The following is an 18,687-nucleotide window of genomic DNA, read 5'->3' as shown; positions in this document are numbered from 1 at the left end:
ATGGCAGGAGAGAGATCACTTGGTCATTACCTGTTAGGTTCACTCCCTCTGGGGCACCTGGCATTGGCCACTGTCGGCAGACAGGATCCTGGGCTGGATGGACCTTTGGTCTGACCCAGTATGGCTGTTCTTATGGCCTTATTATTATTATGCAGGACTCTAATAAGCTTCTGTGTACAATTCACCTCAACCAAAGATAATCATCAACGGGCGTAAAAGGCAAGACTCCTCTAAATGATTTCATTATCTTTCATATCCTCATCCCAGGTCTAAATTGCAACACCTGGGAAAGGGCACATTGCCAATGTGTATATCTTCTGTTTTATTAACAGCAACATCTATGCATTCTCCTCTTATAATCACTTTGATGGTTTCCCACAATATTCTGCCATCTTTATCTTTTTGTATCTTTATTGTTTACAAAATTGGAACTTTTTCAGGCCCCAGTTCAGCAAAGTTCTTAAATATGTGATTAATTGTAAACACATGACCAATCCCATCCTTGTACAGCAAAGCATTTAAGCATATGACTACCTTTAATCACACAAACAATTACTTTGAAGTTCAATGGGACAAGTTACTTACTTAAAGTTTAGCAAGAGCTTTGCAGACTCAGGACCTTAATTCTGTGAACCATCTTTATTTTGAAACACCTTATCTTAGGGTCCACATCCTGCTAAACAGTTACACATGTGCTTAATTTTACTACTATGAGTAGTCTCCTTGAAATCAATGGGATTACTCACGGTAGTAAAATTTAGCAAGTGCATAAGTGTTTGCAGGATCAGGGCCTAAGTGATTAAACCCTTCAATGTCATTTACTACCATTCATGGAGATCATTTGCCCTCACTGGGAAATGATCTCATAGACTCATAGACTTTAAGGCCAGACAGAACCAAAAATAGTGAAGTCATCTATAACTAGGCCTGAAAGGACTGTAGTGTTGGTAAATGTCTATTTTGCCACACACACACACACACAAACCAATCAAAATGTACAGATAAATCAAGCAAGAAAAATGCTGCCTGAGAATTTATTAGAGTTTGATTTAAGAATATTTACTTTGTATATTTTGTAATTTGACATTGACATTGACAGTGTGTGTTTTAAAAGCCATAAAGCTTTAACTTTTTGAATCTTATCATCTTGTCATTAAATTATTGACCACCTCCCTCCCCATAAGTTCCTGCAACTGTGAAAATTTAAATCAATAAAAATAAAAAAAAACCTTAAACCCCATAATTTTGCACAATTGTGAAAATTTAAATCGATAAAAAGCAAAATATTTAAAAATAAATCAATATTATCCATCAAAATTATTTTTTCAAAAATCAAATTCTGCCAAGCCTACCTCTATCACACTGTGATTTTTCCTATCCAGAAGAGTACAAGGAGAGGTGACCTGAATAAAAAGTATAATCTGTCCCATCTTTATTTTGTTCGCACCATGAGTCAACCAGCTGAAATGGTATTGAACTTCAAGAGTATTAGATGGGAGAAAAGTCACCAAGTTACTTGTTTCTTACCTAGTATTGGGTTAGGGAACAAGTATATGCCAATATTTTCTCAATAGAGGCATGCTGACAATTTCTTGGGACTAAATTAAATATTGTACACAACTGTATTTCCTTGGAAATAATTAGACTTTAGGATCAGATTTTGATTTGCATATGTTTAGATGGCATTATTTTCCTAATGACAACAGCAAGAGATGCATCTCATGAAAGGACATTTGTTTTGGGTTTTTCCCTTTAAATGTTTTTATTGTTTTTAGCCACCAACGTCAAACGTCTGTAAAAAAGGATTTATCAGGTGAGGCATTTCCAGTAGAGATAAAGAGGTTTTAGTGCCATTGTACAAGGGACTGGTAAGGCCTCATTTGGGATACGTTGTACAATTGTGGTCAGTCATGTTCAAGAAAGATTAATTCAAACTGGAACAGGTGCAGAGAAGAGCTACTAGGATGATCAGGGGAATGGAAAGCCTACCTTATGAGAGATTTTAGAGTGGTAGCCGTGTTAGCCTGCATGAGCAAAAACAACAAGGAGTACTTGTGGCACCACTGGGTAAGGCAACTCCCCTCTTTTCATAAACTGCTATATATATCTTCCTCCTGTATTTTCCACTCCATGCATCTATGAAGTGGGTTTTAGCCCACGAAAGCTTATGCCCAAATAAATGTGTTTAGTCTATAAAGTGCCACAAGTACTCCTTGTTGTTTTTACCTTATGAGAGGAGACTGGAAGAGCTTGGTTTGCTTAACCTAGTCAAATGAAGCCTGAGACGGGATACGATTGCTCTCTATAAATATGTCAGGAGGATAAACACCAGGGAGGTGGTTGAGATATTTAATCTAAAGGATAATGTTGGCACATAACAGTCAAGTCTCCTGTGGGCTGTAATATGCCGGTCTAACTTCAGTTGTTGGGTTTATTGTGCAGATTCTGGATGGTGTTGGTGGCCTGTGATGTACGGGAGGTCAGATGAGATGATCTGGTAATCCCCTCTGGCCTTAAACTCTATGACTATTGGTCTGCTCAATCTGTGAGAGTAGTCTGAGGTCATAATCATCTTGTATTTATCCTACCTTAATATTATGTATTGACCTCAATTTTTCAATTATATTTGGGACTCTTCATGCCTTCCCCTATACTATTTCTCCTGATGACAGTAAGAAAACAAAAAACATAACATCCACAACGGGGAGTCAACTATAAGACAACTTTTTTGAAAAGCCAAATGCATTTTCCCAAAATTGGCAACTACAGGTATTTTGCATCCACACAGTAACTGCAGTTTGTTTCTTTGGCATTATTGCTGCTGAGAGACAAATTTGAACTGCAAGCTTCTGTGACTCCTTCAAGTTCAAACACACGATCCACACCTTCTATGGCGGTGCTGGCCATCCTTTTTGCAAGGTGTGCCACAACATGAACTTAAAAAAATCAAAGTGCCACTTTACCAATTATTAATATGATTACTATGTATTATTAATATTGTAAAAAGATAATTATTCATTTTAACATAATTAAAACTTAGAATTTTAGAATTTAAAAAGAATTATTTGAGGTGGTCAACAAGCATGGGGACAAGGGGGATCCAGTGGATATAGTGTACTTAGATTTTCAGAAAGTCTTTGACAAGTTCCCTCACCAAAGGCTCTTAAGCAAAATAAGCTGTCACGGGATAAGAGGGAAGGTCCTCACATGGATTGGTAACTGGTTAAAAGATAGGAAACAAAAGAATAAATGGACACAAATCAGATGTCAAGAATTATAACATTCAAAAACCAGTCGGAGAACACTTCAGCCTCCATGGATACTCAATTACAGGTCTAAAAGTGGCAATTCTTTAACCAAAAAACTTAAAAACAGACTCCAATGAGAAACTGCAAAACTGGAATTAATTTGCAAACTAGACACCATCAAATTAGGCCTAAACAAAGACAGGGAGTGGATGGGTCATTACACAAACTAAAAACTATTTCCCCATGCTAATTTCCCCCCCTACTGTTACTCACACCTTCTTGTCAACTGTTTGAAATGGGCCATCCTGATTACCGCTACAGAAGTGATATTCCCTCCTGCTGATAACAGCTCACTTTAATTGATTTGTCTTGTTAGAGTTGGTAAGCCAATCCCCATCTTTTCATGTTATCTATCTATCTATCTATCTATCTTCCTCCTGTATTTTCCACTCCATGCATCTGATGAAGTGGGTTTTAGCCCACGAAAGCTTATGCCCAAATAAATTTGTTAGTCTCTAGGATACCACAAGTACTCCTTCTTTTTCCCAGACCTGAAGAAGAGCTGTGTATGGCTTGAAAGCTTGTCTCCTTCACCAATAGAAGTTGGTCCAATAAAAAATATATTACCTTACTCCCCTTGTGTCTGTAATCATCTGAACTGTCAGAGGAGTCCTGTTCCTGGGAAGGCATCACTAGTCGCACTTTTCTTGGTTTTTTCCTTGTTGTTGGACTATCACTAGTCATGTAATCGCTGCTGTTCCTTGCCAATTCTCTGGAACCACTTCATATACTTGCTGATCACCCATCTTTTTGGTAACAATGTGAATTTGCTTTTCCAGTAGGCAATTTTGCAGGTCCCCCATGTGCTGACGATTTCCAGACAAGTACCCAATCTCATGTGGGGAAAGGGTGGCACTGTGAGCTGTGCAATCATAGTAATTCTTGTTCTTTGCAGCCAATTTTCTGGAGTTTTCGTTGCCTAAGTCAAAAGTTTCTCTCATCTGTGCTTTTTACTTTTGCAGATAATCACCACAGTTCTCCACTAATTCCTAATTCCCCATTAAACCAAATATAAAGTAAATCGGTAAACGATGGGTCTAGGTGTTGAAGATGCACTTGTTAGTTTATCTCCACCCATCCGTAGGGATAGCAGTTATCCAGGATATGAGCCCTTCCTCCTGGGCCTGTACTAATTTTAGTACAGCATTTACAACAGCAATAGATATTTCCTCAGTACACTCTTCCATGAACTGACCCATATCAAATGACATACAGTGCAAAATATCAGCATCAATGTAAGATTTTGCAGGCTAGTATCTGATACAGAAATTAAAGTCAACTCACTATCCAGTCACTGTTGTCCAGCGGCGTTCAGGTTCAGGGCCGTAGCAACAAAGAACGTGGCCCCCTCCGAACATATGTCCGGGGCCCCTTACCAAAAAAGTCAACGGCATATTTCGATGACTTTGCCGCGTCTGAGATCACAAGATTCCAAGTGTGAGCTCCACATGGTACATACAAGGAACGGTTATTTATTTCTAGCATGCGGGCTTGAACTCCTTTATTCTTTCCTCTCATATTTGTGCCGTTATCATAAGCTTGGCCTCTCATATCAGCAATGTCTATTCCTAAGTTGTTTGCCTTTTCAAGAAACGCTTCCAATAAGCCCTCGCCAGTTGTATCATGAACATTAAGAAAACCAACAAACGCTTCACGAATATTGACACCATCTTCACCGTTGCATTCAACAAAGCGTAACACCACAGACATCTGTTCTTCATGTGACACGTCGGGAGTACAGTCCAAAATAACTGAATAATATTTTGCTTTTTTAAGCTGCGCTATGTTGGCCTCTTGAATGTTACTGGCAACAAGTTGAATCAGCTCGTTTTGGATCTGTGGACTGAGGTACTGAACATGTGTCTCTGCCTTCTTAATCCTCTGTAAAAGTTCGCTGAGGACAGTATCATACTTTGCAAGCAATTCAAACAGTCCCAAAAAGTTGCCATTCGAAGGATCGCCGAGCTTTTCATTACTTCCTCGAAATGCCAAGTTTCTTTCGGACAAGAAAATAACGACATCAACCATGCGTTTGACAACATTTCTCCAGAAATCTGTTTCTTTCAGAAAAGCCTGCAATTTGAATTGGTCAATAGATGTACGGTTTACTATGCCTGACCGAAGGTCAAACCATTTCACCATACAGTCTTGATGACCTTTGCCTGTTTCATGCTGCTGAAGTCTTTTTGACAGTGCTTTCCAAGCAGATGTTCCACGACGTAGCGGTATGTCGCCAGTGCCAAATAATTTACAACAAAAACAAAAAATGGCATCTTTCTGAACTGAGTACATTAACCATAAACGTCTTATTTTCTCGCCATTTGCCATGGTTCGATAGAAATGAGTACTTGTGAACCTCCGTCTTTCCTCGTTAAATGGAAATTCGTAACTTTCATTCTGCTGCGGTGGGCCACGTGCAACAATGTCACACACTTGCCTGTCCGATATTATAGACGGCCAATCTCCTGGATCATCAGTCAGTGGTTCTGATTCAGATACTTCTTTCCTGGCAGCAGCTGGAATATCTGTCACAGTTTGTTTGGTAGAACAACTGGCTTCACCTTCGACCTCACTTGAAGCACTTCTGGATACTTCTGGATACGATTCGTCGCTGCTAGCGCTGTCCGTTTCATGTGCCTGTACCTGTACGTTGGATTGCAGCGCAAAATACATTGACAACTTTGGAATTTTCTCAAGTTCCTTCTCGGCATCTTTTGCTGCCTTTCGTTTACTAGCTCCGCTCTTATACATTCTCTTAGACATCACAAAGCACGCTTCTGCGTTGGAAACGATAAAAAACTAAACAACTAAATTAATAACATTTATCCGCCGACCGCCATTATGAACGCAAATACACATTCTTTGAATGGGTCCAACTAAAATTCGAAACTGACCAATAGACAACTGATGTAGCCAATAGCATTATGATGTATCATAATGACTTCACGGTTTTGTCAGTAAAACCGACATGGATTGTGCAATAGCGTCAATAAATGTCACTTACCTAGTTATACCTTACATTTTTTTTTGCCACTTTTAGGGGGCCCCTTCCTTGTGGGGCCCCCTCCAGTCGGAGAGCGCTCACTACACCTCTGTTCAGGTTAGCTGACATAAGTCAATATATCAACGGGTTATCTATATAAACAGGAAAGGATGACACATAATATAAATAATCCCAAAATCACAGTATAATTGCCCAATTAAAGCCAGAATCTCCAGTTTCCCAGAATGCAAATTATCTTTTTTTCTAAAAGACAGTCCTAGAGCCACAGCCTATCACTTGGAACTTCCCTCCTGTCACAGCTCCCCACCCATGAGAAGATGCATCTGTGTGTAAAATGAATGAGAGGAGAAATCTGGATAGGCTATTACTAGGGGTTGTATCAGAATGTCAAGCAACTTTTCTAATATTTTCTGATGTTCCTCAGTCTAGATGATTAGTTGGCTAGGAGGCACTTGACCTTCCTATTCTTTTTCCGCTTTCTGCAAGGCACTTTTCCCACAGATACTTTGACTGGTGATCTTATTATGAGGCAGAAAAGACAACAGGTCATACAAAAGCCTTGGCACTTTTAAAAAGTCCATAATGTACTGGTAATAATAATTTAGGAAGCCCAATACCTTCCACAACTTGCTCACATTGCAATGTTTTCTTCTCTTCCAATGTCACTACTGCAAAGGTGTCAGCTGGGTCCATTTTATATCTCTCAGCTGTTACAGTCACACCCAGATATTGGACCTCCCCTCTAAATAAGTCACACTTTTCAGTCTGTAGTTTTGTACCATATTTTTGATATTGCTGAAAGACTTCCCAAACATGCTTTCGGTGTTCCTCAAAAGTTCTACTGCGGACCAAGGCATCATCTAAATATGGGACACAACTCTGATCTCTCAGACCATCAGGACAGTCTTCCAGACACCTCTGGAAGGTGGCAGAAGCATCCGTAATCCTAAATGGAATGTGAATCCATTCATACAACCCACAGGGTGTAATAAAGGCTGTGAAGGGGTCAGCTCTCAGCACTCTGGTAGGCCTTGCCCTGGACTAGAACAAAAACCCATGACTTCCTACCATGCCATCTAACTCCTCTATGGGGAAAAGGCTGACAATCTGGCACTGTCTTTTGATTCAGTTCTCAGTTGTCAATACAGAGCCATAAACTACCCTCCTTTTTCTGCACACAGACAACCAGTGAAGAATAGGACGAGCTGAACCTAATGACATATCCACAGTTCAATAAGTCTTGCAAATGGTTTAATTCCTAGTAGAGGGGCCAGGGGACTGCTAGACAATCCCTCTTTATGTGCATTTTTAAACTCTCAACTTGGCTTATGTCCTGATCATTGCAAAAGTACCTGACACCTCTCATAACATGCATTGGATGGCCTCCTGCTGTTCCTTACTAAAGTGATCAAGGTCAACTAGTGGTATCCTAAGGCATTACAAGGGTGTGAATTCCCAGCTGGCTGATTTGACCTGGTGTTATTACCACTAGGAACCGTGTCACATCCAGCTCTCTTCACTTTGAACTTGGCCTGGTTCAGAGCTAGTCCTGGTACTGGCAGTGGAATTACTGTCTGGATCATCTGTTATCATCCCAGCACTGTGTGCTGGTGGAATGTAATATCCATGTTGGATTGAAATACTGATGGGAATACTGACTTTCTGCCATGACCCCTGTGGAATTCTGAGTAGGGTCTCCCTAATCTCTAACCCTTCTGGCCAATAATCCCAAATCCCTGGCTCTAAAATGGTTGGTACCCCAGCAGAAAGGCAATGTATATAAGTTCAACATCTCAAGTATATCATGTCCCCTTTTTAAATTTTGATCCCACATTTACCTATGCATGCCATACCAATGTCCGCAGACTTTGTGGCTGTTCAAAGGTGTACTAACACATTTATTTTTTTCTGCTGAAATGGGAAAAGGCAGTTGACAAATGACTATAGAGGGCTAGGGGTACTGTATCATCTGGTCATTCATGACAATACTGTTTATCATCCTCTTCAGTAACATTGTATCCAGTTACAGGACTCTCCATCTCCTGAGTTGTGACCAGCATGTTAGTACTGAAATTGTGTTGCAACGCACTCATCATAGGGAAGAAGGGTACAATTAGCATCTGTGAGCCTCAGGCTTTGATCTCTCTCAAGCAACTCTCTGAGCTCTCTGGCTAGTACGTTGGGAAGGTTCTCCACTCACTGGCTTGGCACTATGCATACCTGTGCATCAGTGTCCCACAAAGATGCTACTTAAACTCATCCAAGATACACCAAACCAGACATTTCTTTCCCACTGTGTTAGGTATCTTAGCATACTGCTTTGGTGTCAATGAACAATTTCCTTCTATCCTTTCAATATTACAATTATACTCACGGTTACTGGTTCCTTGTCCAAGTACATCTATACCAGATTTTAACATGTCTCACTTTATTAGTCCCAGGGGTTTCTCAATTTCTTATTCATTTCTGGCAACTGTCTCACCGTGGAAACGTTGGGGCTGGTTGATCACTCAAGGTCCCTTTGGAGTGACTGGGGATAGTTTCCCTTCCAGTCCACTCCCTTTGGCCTCCTGATGAGACAACATCCAGACTAATTGTGCCCTTCACTTCTACACTGAAAGCAGGGGTTGCAAGTATTGTCCTCATCCTTTTTCTGGTAGGGAGGAGAGCCCCACCTTAGAGGTGCTCTCTTTGGGGTAAATTGGCATGGTCTCCTTCCTTCTGTCATAATGGGGTGTTCTCAGAACTACTTGGGTAGCAGTGATCTCCATTTTTAGCTAGATTGTTTAATGAAACCCAAGAGAAAATCAATCAATTGGTAAACTATAATAATGATCAGGACAGAAACCCTATTCTTGGGAAAGAAATTATTTTTTTCAGCATATGGAGAACAGGTAATCAACACGATTAAGAATACCTTACAATTCTTGGAACTGAAAAAGGTACCAGAATTTATTAGAGACCAGCAAATTTTGAACTTCTATTGTCCACAATGTATTCAAAAGCATGGAGGAGAGAAAGTTGAATGTCAAATGGAATGTAAAAAAATATCGTTGGGGCAATTAGAATCCTAGGATCTGTGACACCCCATTCAAATCATGACACATGTTATTTAAAAAAACCCTGTGACATGAAACAATCCTTATATGCTTTGTTCACTCTATTGCTACCTATGTTCGATCCAGATAAAGATGTATTTGATCTGTAAGGTGTTTTTTGGTACATGATTATATTCTGCTAGGAATGTTGCTGCAATTCAAAATGGAGATTAGAAATTCAAGATGATGCATATGTTAGGGAGGGTTTGAACTCCATCTTGGTGCCAAAACTCTGTTTCTAGGCAGAACTTGAGGAACTGAGAACTGTCTGGAAATGGTTGGGGGCAGGGCCTGTAAGTGTGTGCCTATCAGAGTGTGCCTCAGAAAGGCGCACCACAGACAGCGTATAAAGGGTCTGTCAGCAGTGACGCAGGGGTTGTCCACCATCGAGGCAGCCACGTCCAGGTTCTTTGTGTGGCATTGGATTAAGACTTTGGCTACTAACATCTGTCAAGGACTTTGATACTTACCTGATTCCTGTAATCCTCCAAAGGATCCAGTGAAGGCTTGTCATCAGCTCAGATCTGTTGATCTTCTGCTTCAGCAGTAAGAGAGCCAGATCCATCCATATTCCAGAGATCCTAACACGAACCATCCATTGCCAGTGTCCTCCATCTGCAGTTAGAAGAGAGACAATAATTATTTTGGGCATTTATTAGTTCAGCCAAGGGAGAGTTTAAAGGCCTGGGCTTTATGCCCCCTTACTGGAATCTATTCGTGGGTAGTTGTATTTGTAGTGTTCCCCATAGTGTATCTTCCCCCAGTTGTAACTATTCCTTAATAAATCTTCTTTCTGTTTAAGGTTATATTCTGTCTATCCTTCATTTCAATGCAACATGGGTGGGAGGCACACAGATTTCTAATTTTCCCAGTTGATAGATGCTGGTAGGAGTCGAACCTGTTGTACAGGTCACCTTCTTATTATTCTACGCAGAGATTTGGAGTAACCGATCAATTGGCTACTGTCCAGTCCATAGGCCACCCAGAAAATGACATTTACAAGGAATGGATTCAAGTACCTCCGTGGTACTACCTCTTGCAGATGGCTTTTTGCTCTCAAAAGGGGCATCAGTGGATCTGTAGGTGTGATGTCTTTGAGCAGGGGTTGGGAAACTATGGCCTGGGGGCCACATTCGTCCCTCAAGCTCTCACCGGGAAGCTGGGTCAGGGGCTTGCCCTGCTCTGCACGGCTCCCAGAAGCAGTGGCATGTTCCTCCTCCAGCTCCTACGTGTAGGGGCAGCCACCTGGCCGCGCCACCATGTAGGATCTGGAGGAAGACTATGCCACTGCTTCTGGGAGCTGCTTGAGGTAAGCGCTGCCCAGAGCCTGCACCCCAACCCTCTCCTGTGCCCCAACTTCCTGCCCCAATCCCCCTCCTACCCTCTGAACCCCTCGGTTCCAGCCCAAAGCACCCTCCTGTACTCCTAACCCCTCATCCTCAGCCCCACCCCAGAGCCCACACCCCCTCCAGCACTCCAACCCCCAATTTCATGAGCATTCATGGCCCCAATTGAATTTCCATACCCAGATGTGGCCCTTGGGCCAAAAACTTTGCCCACCCCGTCTTTGAGGTAATAACTCCACTGTGTGGTCAGCTGGAAAAGTGGCAGTGAATGCAACACAGATATCATGTCCAGTACAACTAAGCAAATGGAGATGTCCTATGGAACAAATAGCCTATGCAAGACAAAGACAGTATTGCGTAGTAACCAACCATAAAGAATTCTATCATGGTCAACACAGATGTATGGTCACAAATCCAAATTTTTATTTTAAACCACGAGTGCCAACAATGATTGGTCACACAACAATATTTCTAATACCCACTTTTGAAAATGAAACCACTATTCTGAGTAACTCTGATTATCAGGATTTGATCAGACAAAGTACTCCAGTGTTTCATGCATATATACCACCACTAACCTTACAGGTAAAACAATTATTAGAAAGAAAAGATTCACATTTCATTGAAATTAGTAATGACATGGATAAAGCAAATCAAGCAATAGTTACAATTTTAGATAGTGTCAATCAGGGTCAGCTCTAGCCATTTCGCCACCCCAAGCACGGTGGCACAGCGTGGGGGGCGTACTGCCGCTCGCCGGTCCCGCGGCTCCGGTGGACCTCCCGCAGGCGTGCCTGCGGATGCTCCACCGGAGCCGTGGGACCAGCGGACACTCCGCAGGCACGCCTGCAGGAGGTCCACCGGAGCCGCTTGCCGCCCTCCTGGCAACCAGCAGAGCGCCCCCGCGGCATGCCGCCCCAAGCACGCGCTTGGCGTGCTGGGACCTGGAGCCAGCCCTGATGTCAATTCACAAGACAGTACACCTGAAGGAACAGGAACTGGATGGAAGGGATGGATTACTGGCCATAGTATCTTTACGATGTGCATCATCTTTGCCGTATGTTATATGGGAGGAAAACTTAGAACCCATGTGTACAAGAAGTGTTAACCCCCTGCCACATATGATTCAGCCTGTTTCCTTTCCCTTGTGGTCAACTGTCACATCAATAGAAGCAGCCAGATCTAATATGAGGGAGGTATATGAGGATGTTGATACTTATGAAGAAATGTGAAACATAAGTCCACATCAAGTTCCAGAAGCTCCATATGATTATAATTATGTGCCACAATACAGAGGAGTAATTGATCTACCACTTGAAAGGATCCCTAGAGAAAAAACCATTCCCTAGTAGTATAGAATAATGGCATGCAGATAGAGTTAAATTACATATACCCTTTATGCATAGATCTAAGTTACACATAAGATTTGAGCAATATATCAGTTACTATTCTATTAATCATTGCTGTATACTGTCATATATATGTGACAGGGCTCTGATTGTCTAATTATCACTTGAAAATAAGAAAACACTCACCCTGTCAAGGGGAGGAGATGTAACCAAAGATTTTAGTTTATTATTCATTTATTGCAGGAGGTTATGGTTAATCAACATGTTATATCATTTATATTCATTGAATATTAGAGTTAATTTGTAGGATTATAAAAATATCAGTAATTAAAAGAATCGTATATTAGACATAAGTAAGACAAGCTGAAATTCAAGAAACTGTAGGATGAGGCCTGTAAGATTTTAGGCCTTGGAGACAAGAAATGCTGACATAAGTCAATAATCAAGAAATAATCCAATGCTCTAAGGCCTGGCCTATACTACAATTTTAGGTTGAATTTAGCAGCATTACCTTGATTTAACCCTGGACCCATTCACACGACGAAGCCCTTTTTTTTTTTTTTAACTTAAAGGGATCTTTAAATTGATTTCTTTACTCTACCTATGACGAGGGGATTAGTGCTGAAATCGGCCTTGCTGAGTCAAATTTGGGATAGTGTGGACGCAATTCAACAGTATTAGCCTCCTGGAGCTATCCCAGAGTGCTCCATTGTGACCGCTCTGGACAGCGCTCTCAACTCAGATGGACTGGGCAGGTAGACAGGAAAAGGCCCCTCAAACTTTTGAATTTCATTTCCTGTTTGGCCAGCGTGGCGAGCTGATCAGCTCAGGTGACCATGCAGAGCTCATCAGCATGATGTGCACATTGCCAGGGCACATTGCCCGGCCCGTACTTTGTGAGAAGTCCAGGTTCATATCTATGTCCTCATCACTCTCGTCATCACACTGCCATCACCACCTCACCTGGCTTTGCTTTTGCAGCTTCTGGTTCTGCATATACGCCAGGATAATGCGAGTGGTGTTTACAACGCTTATAATTGCCGTGGTGATCTGAGCAGGCTCCACGATCCCAGTGCTATAGCATCTGTTCTGAAAAAAGCCACAAAACAATTGTCTGCCATTGCTCTGATGGAGGAAGAGGTGACTGATGACTTACAGGGAATTAAAATTAACAAAAGAGGTGGCTTAGCGTCAAGGAGAAACACAAACAAATGTCACACAGAATGGTCCCCTCAAGGATTGAGCTCAAAACCCTGGGTTTAGCAGGCCGTTGATTTCACAAAACACATCTGTCAATTTCTTGTTTTGATCCACTCCATCTATCTTTTACAACTTAGGCTGGCAGCAGATGGTGCAGTGCAACTGCTATCCACTGTCATCTCCTGGGTGCTTGGCAGAAGATGCTGCATTACGATTGCTAGCTATCATCATCTCCTGGCTGCTCGCCAGAAGATGGTGCAGTATGAGTGCTAGCCATCGTCATCTCCTGGGTGCTTGGCAGAAGATGGGAATGACCTGGCTGAGTCACTCCCATGTCTGCTTAGGCGCCCCGACCGACCTCACCAAGGTCGGCTAAAAGAGCACCCAGGAGTACGATGATGATGGTTACCAATCATAATGCACCATCTGCTGCCAAAAGGCAATGAGATGCTGCTGTGTAGCAATGCAGTCCCAGGCCTGCCAGCACCCACGAGACGTACAGTGACGATGAGGTGAGTAGGCTCCATGCTTGCCGTGGTATGGCGTCTGCTCAGGTAACCCAGGAAAAAAGGTGCAAAACGATTCTCTGACATTGCTTTCATGGAGGAAGGAAGGGAGAGGGGGGCCTGATGACATGTACCTAGAACCACCTGCGACACGTTTTTTGCCCCATCAGGCATTGAGATCTCAACCCAGAATTCCAATGGGCAGCGGAGACTGCAGGAACTGTGGGATAGCTACTCACAGCTACCCACAGTGCAATGCTCTGGAAGTCAACGCTAGTCTCGGTACTGTGGATGCCATCCACCGACTTAATGCACTTAGAGCATTTTGTGTGGGGACATGCACAATGGACTGTATACAAACGATTTCTAAAAAAACGACTCCTATAAACTCGACCTAATTTCGTAGTGTAGACATACCCTAAGATTATGGGAAAAGAGGTACCAACTGGTAATATTTCAAATGTCTAGCCCGAAGATTCAATTTTAAATTCCAAAATGCTGTAACAGCAAATATTGTCTCCAACATGTGTCTTAACCACAGGATAAAGGTGGTACATCAATGTTAATGTCAACCTATGCAGCCTGTAGAATTTTGGGTCTCTTGTGTTTCTAGGGGACATAGACCAATAAGAAATAGAAGGTTGACACTTTTACGTACATGCGCAGAATGTAGCTATAGACAAAATCACATTATAAAAAAGAGTGCCCAGAGCAGGAAAATTGAGCTTCTTATGGGAAACCTCCAGCAGGAATTACCCCAGTATTAATGATCAATCATGAGAGGGCCACCAGATTCTTACATCATTTAGGAAGATGTAAGTATGTGTGTAATTATAGCTGGTACATGGATATATTTAGTAATTGTATATGCTGTGACATTTATAACTTTGTTGGTAACTTTAATAAAACTGCTAAAAGATAGTGGACCTTGTTCTTGTGATTGTATGTGTTACTTGCCTATAGTTTCATCTGTTCCTATGGGCTCTAGAGCCAGAACAAACAAATGACTCTGTTGACCTTGAAACTGTAGCTGCCAGAGTTGAAACCAGAGTAGTATAATTAACATTAAATACAATAAAAGTCTACACACTCAAGAAAGAGATCTTGGAGTCATTGTGGATAGTTCTCTGAAAACATCTGCTCAACGTGTAGCAGCAGTCAAAAAAGCTAACAGAATGTTAGGAACCATTGGGAACGGGAAAGGTAATGAGACAGAAAATATAATACCATTATTAGGGCTGTCGATTAATCGCAGTTAACTCAAGTGATTAACTCAAAAAAATTAATCATGATTAATTGCAGTGTTAAACAATAGAATACCAATTGAAATCTATTAAATATTTTTGGATATTTTTCTACATTTTCAAATATATTGATTTCTATCACACCACATAATACAAAGTTTACTGTGTTCACTTCATATTATTTTTATTATAAATATTTGTACTGTAAAAATTATAAAAAATTGCAGTTTTCAATTTACCTCATACAAGTACTGTAGTGCAATCTCTTTACCATGAAAGTGCAACTTACAAATGTAGATTTTTTTTTATTACAGAACTGCATTCAAAACAGAACAATGTAAAACTTTAGAGCTTACAAGGCCACTCAGTCCTACTTCTTGTTCAGCCAATCACTAAGACAAACAAATGTGTTTACATTTATGGGAGATAATGCTGCTGGCTTCTTATTTACAATGTCACCTGAAAGTGAGAACAGGAGTTCACATGGCACTTTTGTAGCCAGCATTGCAAGGTATTTACATGTCAGATATGCTAAACATTTGTATGCCCCTTCATACTTCAGCCACCATTCCAGAGGACATGCTTCCATGCTGATGACGCTTGTTTAAAAAAAAAATAAGTTAATTACATTTTCTACTGAACTGCTTGGGGGAGAATAGTATGTCTCTTGCTCTGTTTTGCCTGCATTCTGCCATATATTTCATGTTTTAGCAGTCTCGGCTGATGATCCAGCACATGTTGTTTGTTTTAAGAACATATTCACCGCAGATCTGACAAAACTCAAAGAAGGTACCAATGTGAGATTTTTAAAGATAGCTACAGCACTCAACCCAAGCTTTAAGAATCTAAAGCTAAGGCTCTGGAATGCCTTCCAAAATCTGAGAGGGACGAGGTGTAGAGAATGCTTTCAGACGTCTTAAAAGAGCAACACTCCAATGTGGAAACTACAGAACCCGAACCACCAAAACAGAAAATCAACCTTCTGCTGGTGACATCTGACTCAGATGATGAAAATAAACATGTTGGTCTGCAGTCCTTTGGATCAATATCGAGCAGAACCTGTGATCAGCATGGATGCATGTCCTCTGGAATGGTGGTTGAAGCATAAAGGGACATATGAATCTTTAGCGCATCTGGCATGTAAATATCTTGAAAAGCCAGCTACAAAAGTGACATGAGAACGCCTGTTCTCACTTTCAGGTGACATTGTAAACAAGAAGCAGGCAGCATTATCTCCTGCAAATGTAAACAAACTTGTTTGTCTGCGTGACTGGCTGAACAAGAAGTAGAACAGAGTGGACTTTTAGGCTCTAAAGTTTTACATTGTTTTATTTTTGAATGCAGTTATTTTTTGTACATAATTCTACATTTGTAAGTTCAACTTTCATGATAAAGAGACTGCACTACAATACTTGTATGAGGTGAACTGAAAAATAGTATTTCTTTTCTTTTTTACAGTGCAAATATTTGTAATAAAAAATAAGGTGAACACTGTACATTTTCTGTTCTGTGTTGTAATTGAAATCAATATATTTGAAAATGTAGAAAACTTCCAAAAATATTTAAATAAATGACATTCAATTATTGTTTAACAGTGTAATTAATTGCACGATTAATTGCAATTAATTTTTTAATCGAGTGATTAATCACGATTAATTTTTTAATCGCTTGACAGCCCTAGCCATTATATAAATCTATGGCACACCCACATCTTAAATACTAAGTGCAGTTCTGGTCACCATACCTCAAAAAAAAATATTAGAATTGGAAAAGGTACAGAGAAGGTCAACAAAAATTATCAGGGATATGGAACAACTTCTGCAAGAGGAGAGATTAAAAAGACTTGGACTGTTCATCTTACAAAAGAGACAACTAATGGGGAATATGATGGAGGCCTATAAAATCATGAACTTGGTGGAGAAAGTGAGTAAGGATGCACTATTCACATAACACAAGAATCAGAGGTCACCCAATAAAATCAATGGGCAGCAGATTTAAAACAAACGTAAGAAAGTATTTCTTCACATAATGCACAGTCAGTCTATGGAACTCTTTGTCAGGGGATGCTGTGAAGGTCAAAACTATAACTAGGTTGAAAAAAGAATTAGAAAAATTGATGAAAGACAGGTCTATCAATGGCTATTAGCCAAGATGGTCAGGAACGCAATCCCATCCCTAAACCTCTGACTGCCAGAAGCTGGGGCTGGATGCCAGGGCTGGCTTATTCAATAATTATCCTGTTCTGTTCATTCCCTCTGAAGCATCTGGCACTAGTCACTGTCAGAAGACTGAATACCAGGCTTGATGAAGCCTGTCTGGCCAGTCTTACGTCATGTTCCTATCTTTGTTTCCTGTGCTCAGTATCTCCCAGACACCACTTCCAACTGCAGCTACGAGCTGTGTTGTCTTCTAAGTTCTGCTCTATGGAAGAGTTGTTTTTTAACTCCAGGGGCCAGTAGCTAACACCCCCTTGTGACTGGCTCACCAAATGTAACATGCTTCAAAAATCAAATTCTGTCCTTCAAAAACATTCTTTCATCATAACCATACAGCACACCCCTGTAACACAGAGCAGAGATGTAGGAGGCCTGTGCAAAAACAGTGCTCCAAATCAAAGCGACTACACCCATACCACAGCACCCCAACCAGTGAGGTAAGGGAATGACTAAAAATTACCACCTCTGGGGAACACAGTTGGGAGTTGTCCAAAATGTTCAACCGCTGTTCACTCCCTTTTGTGTACGCCTTATAGCTGCAGGCTCTGCCAGTTCTTCAAAGCATTTCCCTTGACCAACCAGCATTCCCTATGCTTCCCTTGGAAGGAGCCTGTGCTGGTTCTTCAGTCATCTCTCTATTCATGTAGGCACCAAGTGATCCAATATTCATTCCTGTAACATAGCTGCAGCCATCAGAAGAAGTCTGATGACATCAAACATAGGGCAATGCTGAAGGGAGGCCTACTGATTTTCAGTGAAAATGCGAGAGTTTGAGTTTTTTCTATGGTTTTGGGAGTGGTTCCCAGATTAGAACCTCGTTGTCACTGATGCAATACAGCAGGAGGATCAAGTGACTACTGATAATCAGAGAGAGCTAGATGGAGCCAGCCAGTTTTACTGCACTAACATGTACTGCCTGCTTCTCCTCCTACTGGCAGCACTCCAGAGTTCTGTGGCAAAGCTGGTAGCTTCCTCTATTATAGTCCTGGGGAGAGAGCTAGGAAGCACAGGCCATGGGTGGAATAGAATACAAGAAGCAGCAGTGGTGACAATGTGGGTACGTCTACACTGCACGATTATTTCGAATTAGCTTAAACCGATATTACAAAATAGATCTAATAAAATCGGTTTAGCGCGTTCACAGTGGGATCACGAAATCGATTGTTTGCGTCTATGGTCCAAAGCTACCATCGATTTCAGGAGCGGTGCACTGTGGGTAGCTGTTCCTCAGCTATCCCATAGTTCCCACTTCCGTGTTGAGAGCACAGTGCCTGATGGGGCAGAAAACACTGCCCCGGGTGGTGCTGGGTACAGCCTCACCCCTCCCTTTGTGAAGGCAGCAGACAACCCTTTGGCGCCTTTTTCGCGGAGTGCATTGAGCAAACGCCATAGCACAGCAATCTTTCCCTTTTTTTT

Source organism: Chelonoidis abingdonii, chromosome 4, assembly GCF_003597395.2.
Source record: "Chelonoidis abingdonii isolate Lonesome George chromosome 4, CheloAbing_2.0, whole genome shotgun sequence".
Taxonomy (NCBI): Eukaryota; Metazoa; Chordata; order Testudines; family Testudinidae; genus Chelonoidis; species Chelonoidis abingdonii.
The sequence above is the reverse complement of the archived record's forward strand: the minus strand, read 5'-3'. Positions refer to the sequence as shown.